At 27.8% G+C, this 8,053-nt stretch overlaps 1 protein-coding gene across 1 annotated transcript in view; it reads right to left on the reverse strand.

The window, feature by feature from the left end:
* Cad89D (cadherin 89D) overlaps window positions 1-5,530 on the reverse strand; it is a 69,394-nt gene extending 63,864 nt beyond the window's left edge. The window contains exon 1 of the mRNA XM_088035175.1: window positions 5,342-5,530. The gene's annotated coding sequence lies outside the window, so the exon portion shown is untranslated. The remainder of the gene's footprint in view (window positions 1-5,341) is intronic.
* Between the last annotated feature and the right edge of the window lie 2,523 nt (window positions 5,531-8,053).

The following is an 8,053-nucleotide window of genomic DNA, read 5'->3' on the forward strand; positions in this document are numbered from 1 at the left end:
AAATTAAATGAACAAAACAACTATTTACTCGGTCGTATTTCCGCCACGATCATTAGTTATTATTAAACATGACAATGTAAAAAAATTTTGAACCCAGAAGAAAATTCGGCGTTTTTTTATTGAAAAAATATTTTATTTTTTATAAAAACTTTAGTACAGTCTGTAGGTAAAGTTGAAATGATGAAGTCTGAGACCGACACTACTTTCGATATGATAAATCTAAGCGAAATAAAAAATATACAAAGGAAAAAAAATTCCAAAATTTTGATTTTGAGGACGAATTCAAAATTTTCAAAATTTTTGTTAACTCTTGGATTAATTAAATAGATTACAAGTAGTGTATAAATTAAGAACAGTTTGGAATACACAAAAATTGTAACTTTTTTTTTTTTTTTAAATACTTTTGGTGACACCGAAATGTGAACGATTTTTTCGTTGTCATGAATTTTTCTCTTAATTTCTTTAATTTTTTTTATTATACAGTATGTCCCTGGATTGAGTTCACAAGAGGGAAAAAAAGTTTATTTTCCATGTTACAAAATAATGACAAAAGAATAACATTTTTTGCTTATTTCAAAATAGATAAATCTGCAATTAAAATTTTAAAATTATTAGTTTGTACAATCTTAAAATTACTTTTTTCATTACTTTTTTTTATTAAATTTTGTAATCGTATTTAAATAATAGCAGGCTGTGGATTCACAATATCAAATAGTGCGTTAAAGATTAAAGGAAAATTTACCCAATAATGTATAAGTATTAAAAAATTGGAAAAAAATGCAATTGCATCCTTAACAATAATTGAGAAAATTCGAAACAGTCTTAAAGAATTACGAGTTAGAATTGAACTATGTGCTAAAATAGGTAATGGATCAATCAAATAGTGGAAATTGGTTTGAGGTAAGGAATAAATTTCATTCCTTTGACATTTTTTGCAAAAGTAAAAATAAAAAGTTCTTTCTTATTTTTTGTTTTTTTTTCGATTTTAAGAACACAGCTTGATAATATTATTGTTTTAATTAAAGACTTATTTATTTTAAATTAAGCAAAAAATATTATTCCTTTGTCATTTTTGTGTAAAATGAAAAATAACGTTTTTTTTCCTCTTGTGAACTCAATCCGGGGACATACTGTATATAATTTATATAATTATTTATATATTTAATTTTACTGGTTTTTAGGCGACCGATTTTCTTCAAATTTCGCCCACGAACCAAAAAAATTCCAAAAAACCCAAGTTAAATTTCGTAATTTTGGTAATTGTAAGATTATAATAATGGACTTTGGGGACGGTATCAAATTGAAACGTTAAAAATACACAAAAAAGAAATTTTAAAAATTTTGCTTTTGAGCCCAAACCAAAAATCAGCAAAATTTTGTATTAACTTTCTCAACTCTGGTAACTCAAAATAGAAGCATTATTTCATCGAAAATACTAATCAAGTGTAAAATTTACAAGACTTTAATCATACAGAAATTGAAAAAACATATATTTCAAAGAAACTAAAATTTTTTATTTGCCTAACTTTGATAATTGTAAGGTTAGAATAATCAAGTTTGAGCCGATAATTGTGTGTCTAAGTAAAATTTAAAAACACAAATCGTAAAATATAAAAATTCCCGATATTTTGATTTTGAGCACGATTTTTTTTTAATTCTGGTAATTCAAATTAGAGACGTTGCAACATTAAATAATCAAAATGTATAAAATTCATAATTTTTTTGACAATACAGAAATTGTAAAGGAACAAAAATTTTCGATTATTTATAACTCTATCAATAAACTCTGGTATTTTAAACGCTAAAATAATTAAATCTGGAGCCAGTACTACTTTTGAGACTATAATTACCTGAGCAAAGTTAAAAAACGAATTTCACAAAAAAAAAATTGAGCATAAAATGAAAATTACCAAAATTTTGACTTTTGAGTTGAAATTTGTAGGCTTTTCTACTTTCAAAAGTTGAGAACAACAAAGGCGCATATAAAAAAGGTGTAATAATTATTACAAGGTTTCAGAACAAAAAATTAGAATTTTAGAATTTTTTAATTTTAGGACTCTACAATTGTTCAGCTACTTTGCTAGAAACTTGTAATTGTGCTAAATTACAGAATATTCTAAGACCTAACATTTTTTATGTATGTATAAAGCTATTGAAATTGACACCTACGGCTTAAAAAATGGAAAAAATAGTTCAGCGGGTCGTAAAAACTACTTTATCTGTTAAAACTGTCAAAGACTGAACAATTATTTTTTAACGTGTTAATGGTGTATAAAACGTTGTACGCGCCTCGGGTCAAAAGATCGATTATGTCTTTCGCCTTTCGGCCCTTCACACGTAAATAACTAATATTTGAGGGAATAGAAAACAACAAAATAAAGCGAAAAAAGTTCAAATTGCCTACGTAACTTTGCTAGTATTATAGAGGTATTTAAATCAAAGTAGGCGATGACTTCAAAACGGAAAAATGTCGAACGAGAAACCATAATAAAACAAAAGTGTAAGTTATGATTGGTAGATTAGTGAGCCTTAGCTAGATATGTAAATCAAAGAACAAGATGTCGCCTAGACGCAAGCACAGCCGTAGGCTGTGCTTTCGTAGTTATAGCTCTATTAATTGTATTAGTTATTATTATTAGGAAAGCGCAGCTGCAGTCGCTCTCGTATTTAATATCTAATTAAAAAATCTTTTCACAGCAGGCGATGACCGAGAAAAAAAGTTTAGTAATTTTAATTAATTAAAAAGTTATTTAAAATAATTTTAATTAATTAAAAAGTTATTTTTAATTAATTAAAAACTGAAAATTCGAAGACCAAAATAGTATATTAAAATACCGTGTTTCATAAGGCAAATTTTAGGGCACGAATCCAAGCGAAGCCGCGAGTGCCTATATGATGATGAGTGCCTTAATGGCCTTATGAACGAGGTTTTTATACTATTTTTCCTAATTTTTTCTTGTAACAGAGCTATTTTCGCTATTTCCTCATTCGTTTTCAGTGCTATAATATCCCATTTCGATACGCGATGCTATAATGGCTTTGTTTCCATATCAACATGGGAATCTTCAAAATAGAAATTAGAAAAAAGACAAAATGTATTTCCAGGTTCACAATAATTTTCTTCGTTATTTTTCACATTTCAGTTTCAGTGCAGTTGAGTATAAAATTGTATTAAAAATTCTGTGGTCGAGAAATGAAAGTAAAATATGTAAATAAAAATGATTGAGAACAAAATATATTTGGAGAAATAAGAATCATATTTTGTAGTGTTATTAAAGATCTATTTATCAATATTTTACTGTTTAATTACAGTCCCGAGAAAAAAAAGACAATAAACAACCTCCACATTTCATAAAAGAACGGAATATTAAACACTACAAAGAAACTGTTTCAGATCCTTGGATGGCACATTTTATTCAAATAAAAACTCTTCAATTGTAATTATTCCAAGAAAGTATAAAAATATAACTGTAACACACACCGTAACAAACTCTTCAGTTTTCTAAACTCTTTTTCTAATTCGCAAACTTGTCATTCATTTCTCTCGGTAATTTAGACCAATCTCACGCCAAATTAATTTATTTAAATCCCGTAGCCACAACAATTTTTAAATTAAACTACACACAATCATTGAAACAACAAACTGTAAATGAAAACGGTCGATCTCAATCGTGCATATCTAATTGATATCAAAAAAATGGGAAAAGGCGGGGAATTACACCGTCTTAATCCGAACTCCGCTAATCCGAAATTCTAGTAGTCCGAACTGGAGAAGTCGTAGGTCAGTTTTAATCAGATCCGGAGTCTGACATATTTTTGAAAAATGTTTTTGGGTTCTACTATTTAAAAATGTATTTTCTTGAGAACTTGTAAAGTCATGAAATTGCTCGATAGTATTTTGGAAAGTCAATTTAATAAGCTTTTTAACGACTTAAAAAACTCATAGCTAGAGTTGGGACTTCGAAAGTCTCATGTCCACATGTCACAGAAAAAAACGCACTTTTAGAGATTTTCAAATGCAATTTTGCATTTAACTCAAGAATTATACATCGATTTTTTATTGTAATGCATCATTGAAAACACTGAAATCTTGCCTTTCTGAAGCGCTAACAAACGCATTCCTATCTCTTATTGTTTAGAAGTTGCAGAAGACATTGAGAAGTTTTTTCAAAAATGTAAACTTTTTATTGGCGATTTCATTCTAAAATCAATGCCATTGTTTTCGAAATCGTCATTTCTAGAGACAAATTAAGTTTTAAAGTGACTTTAATGCTAACGCAAGCCAGTTTAACATATTTTAAAAAAGTTCTTAGTTTGCCGATGGACAAAAAAATAAAGGGTCAAAATCTTTAAAAGGAATTGTTCAGAATTTTCTATGAAACACAATAGGAAGCTATTAAACACAAATATTCGCCAATCTGTCGAAAATTTGCTGAATTTTTTTTTGCATTTATTTAATTTTTTTCTGGTCAATCTGGGCAGAAACCATTGATGACATTCTCAATTTTACAAATTTTAGTTTTTGGTGCTAAAACATTATTTAAATTAAAACAAAAATGTCTTCAAATTTAATTAAATTACCAAAAAACTGGACCAACAACTTTTTAACAGTTGCCGCGTTATCTTTATCTGTAATCTTCCAGTTCGGCCAGTGAAATCATTTAGAAAAGCAAGATTTATCGAAAAATTACATTTAACTAAATAATTTTTACATCTTCAAAAAAAAGCATTTTTTTTTTTAAATCATTCCATATTCTTTGTCATGTAACTTCTAAATAACAAAAGATAACATCGTGTTTAACATCGCGTTAGAAAGCAGAAATCACAGTCTTTTTGCTGACCATATTACATTAAAAAATCAAAGTACTTACCAATTTTGGAGTTCTATGCAAAAAATATGAAAGTTTTTTAAAACCGTTCGATTTTAAAAATTTTTATTAGTTTTTCTTAACTATTTTGGCAAAAGCTAACTCCAATCAGCAACTTCCATAGTTCGTTGAGAAGCTTACTTAATTACCTTTTCAATGATATATGTATTATAAAATTTTATGATTTTGCGAGTTGTAAAATAAAAGTAAAAAATAATAAAAGTAAAAAAAAATTTACAGAGTTCAGACCCTAAGATTTTCTATAATCCAAAAATTCGGATTAGCGAGGTCCTCCAATATTAGCAATTTAAATCCGAAAAGTGTGTCACTTTTTCGAAAATATTAACTTTGACCGATAGCAGACAATGCTTTATCCAAGTTTAAAATAATGTGCGACCGTAACCCCAATCCCATGATGGGTAAAGATAATTCTAATTGACTCGTTGTATTCAAATTTGCTAATTAACACTTACCGGTTTAATCTTTGATTATTTCTTATAAAACTTCACTCACTACACAAAACCGCGAAAATGTTGAAAATCGCTCTTCCGTTCGTTCTCAAGTCACTGTATAGTTCAATGCACTAAACACTACCATAAACCGGCAAAACACCTGAAACACGTGGTCTGCGAGGAACAAGTGAATGCGACGACTGTCTAGATCTATCTGCAAGAAGTTGACGCTTTTGGTGAGAGTTAGAAAGAGTGGAAGGAATTCCGCGGCTGGGGAAGAAAATTGAAGATACCACGTGTTTGAGTTGGTTTTGCAATTTAACTGGAATTATTGTTTTATTACGATTTTTACTGTTTTCGTAGTAAAAGTGTGCGTTATGAATATGTAGTTGCATTACGTTGATGTTACGTCAGGTGGTAAGCGTGACTAATGAAAAATGCGAGGATTTGAGTATTGGGGTGTGACAAAATAATAGAATTTGTAGCCAATTAACATTGTTTTTCACACTGGCGCACCAGAATTGGGAAACTAACTAGTTTGCATTTTTTCATGTTGGCACCTCTGACGGAACTGTCATTAATGTCAGTAATTTAATATAAGAACTGTCATATTTCGTTAAACTTTGTGATTAAAGTTGTTAAACAAATCGGAAATAGTAAATGCTGCAAGATTCACTATTTTAGGAAAGAAATTTGACAAAATTACAAAATTTTAGTCCGTCTTGAAGTTAAAATTTCTAAAAATTCTTTTGCGTTTTAGCTAAAATTTTGAAATTCAAAACAGTTGATAAACAAGTCACAAGTACTAAAAGCTCTAAAATTCACTACTTTGAAAAATTAAATAATTTTATTGAAAGTGGTAAGGAAATATTTTCGGAGTTTTTCAAAATAAAAGTTTATAAAAATTTTATTTTATGCTTTAAAATTTTGAAATTTTACAGTTGGTAAATAAATGAGAATAAGAAAACTTGTAAAAGTCACTATTTTGAGAATAAATTTGTCAAAATTACAAAAAAAATGTGGAAAGCTCATTTCATTTCAAGATGAAAATTTATAAAAATTCCGTTTTTTGCTCTAAAATTTTGAAATTTAGCAAAATTGTTAAACAAGCCGAAAGTAGCGCAAAACTACAATACATATTTTAATGCTGTATGAATGAAAGTACCCAAGTTACGTAGTTTACTTGAAACTAATGGTCAATTTTGGTTCTTTTCATCACAAAAATTTAAAAAAAATTTGTTTTGCGTTCTAAAATTTTGAAATTTAGCACAAATGAGAAATAAATCGCAAGTAAGTAAACCTCTAAAGTTCCCAATCATTAAAATAAAACTGGCAATGTTACGGAATTTAAAGAAAAAGTGTGTACATTTTTGGTCAGTTTCAAAATAAAAATTTCTAAAGATTTCGTATCTTGTTCTAAAATTTTGGAATTTAAAAACTTTGAGAAACAGATTAAGAGTAACAAAACCAGCAAAATTTACTTTTTTTTTAAAATTTATTTATTTGTTTTAAGAATAGGTATATCTGTTAAAATTTCAGTAATTTATTGAAAATTGCAAAAAATTTCAAAGTAAAAATTTCAAAAAATTTCATTTTACAACCTAAAATTTTAAAACTTAGCATAAGGTGATAAACTAGCCGAAAGTAGTAAACCCCAAAAATTTTACTGCTATACAAATAAAATTACCCAAAATTGCGGAGTTTAATCGAAACTTATTTTTGTTTTGTTTTAAAATAAACATTTTAAAAAATTTAGTTTTGTTTCCTAAAATATTGACATTTTGTCAGTTGATAAACAAGTAGCACGTAGGTGTACCTTTAAAGGTCATTTTTAAGGAATGGACTAGTCAAAATTACAGAAATTTATCGAAAATTGTCGAATGATATTGATCTCTCACAAAGTAAAAATTTTTAAAAATTCCGTTCGGTGATCTAAAATTTTGAAATTTAGCAAAATTAATAAACAAGCGAAAAGTAGTAAAATCCTAAAATTTTACTACTGTACGAGTGAAAGTACCAAAAATACAGAGTTTAATCGAAAGTGATAGACATTTTTGGTTCGTTTCAACAAAAAAATTTCTAAAAATTCTTTTTAGTGTCCAAAAATTCTGAAATTCAAATGTTAAACAGGTGGCAAGTAGGTACACCTTAAAGTTCACGATTTTGAAATTTAAAAAGTCAAACTTAAGCAATTTGATAGAAAATGGTGGACATTTCTTGAGTTTCAAAATGACAATTTCTAAAAAAAAAATTACGTTCAAGAATTTTGGAATTTAGCGCAGTTGATAATAAATCGAATCAAAAGTAGTAAATCCAAATCAAAATTTTAGGAAGCTCCTCAAAGCTAAAAAAAATTTGAAAACAACACAGAAAAAGTTTTAAAAGGAGGATAAAAATGAGAAGAATTAAATATCTAAAAATTCACAAAAAATGAATTAAAATTTATCAAATTCAACTGCTTACAATCCTAAAAATGACAATGTAAAAGTAAATAAGTAAGCCTAAGTAAGTAACTCTACAATGAGTTTGACGCTCGAAATTTTGTGGCCGCGACTGTATACAATATTTTTACTAATTTCACAGCAGCTTGAAATACAAGTGCCTGTGACCTTCTTACTCTTACAGCACTATTGCATTGCAATTTTATGTAAACTAGTCCACAAATACTTTACTTTATTTTTGAAATAAATACCATTAACGAATGTATGCCATATGTCGCCTTCCTACAAAAAC

This window comes from Gnatocerus cornutus, chromosome 4 (assembly GCF_029298725.1).
Source record: "Gnatocerus cornutus isolate USDA-ARS CGAHR chromosome 4, icGnaCorn1.1, whole genome shotgun sequence".
NCBI lineage: Eukaryota > Metazoa > Arthropoda > Insecta > Coleoptera > Tenebrionidae > Gnatocerus > Gnatocerus cornutus.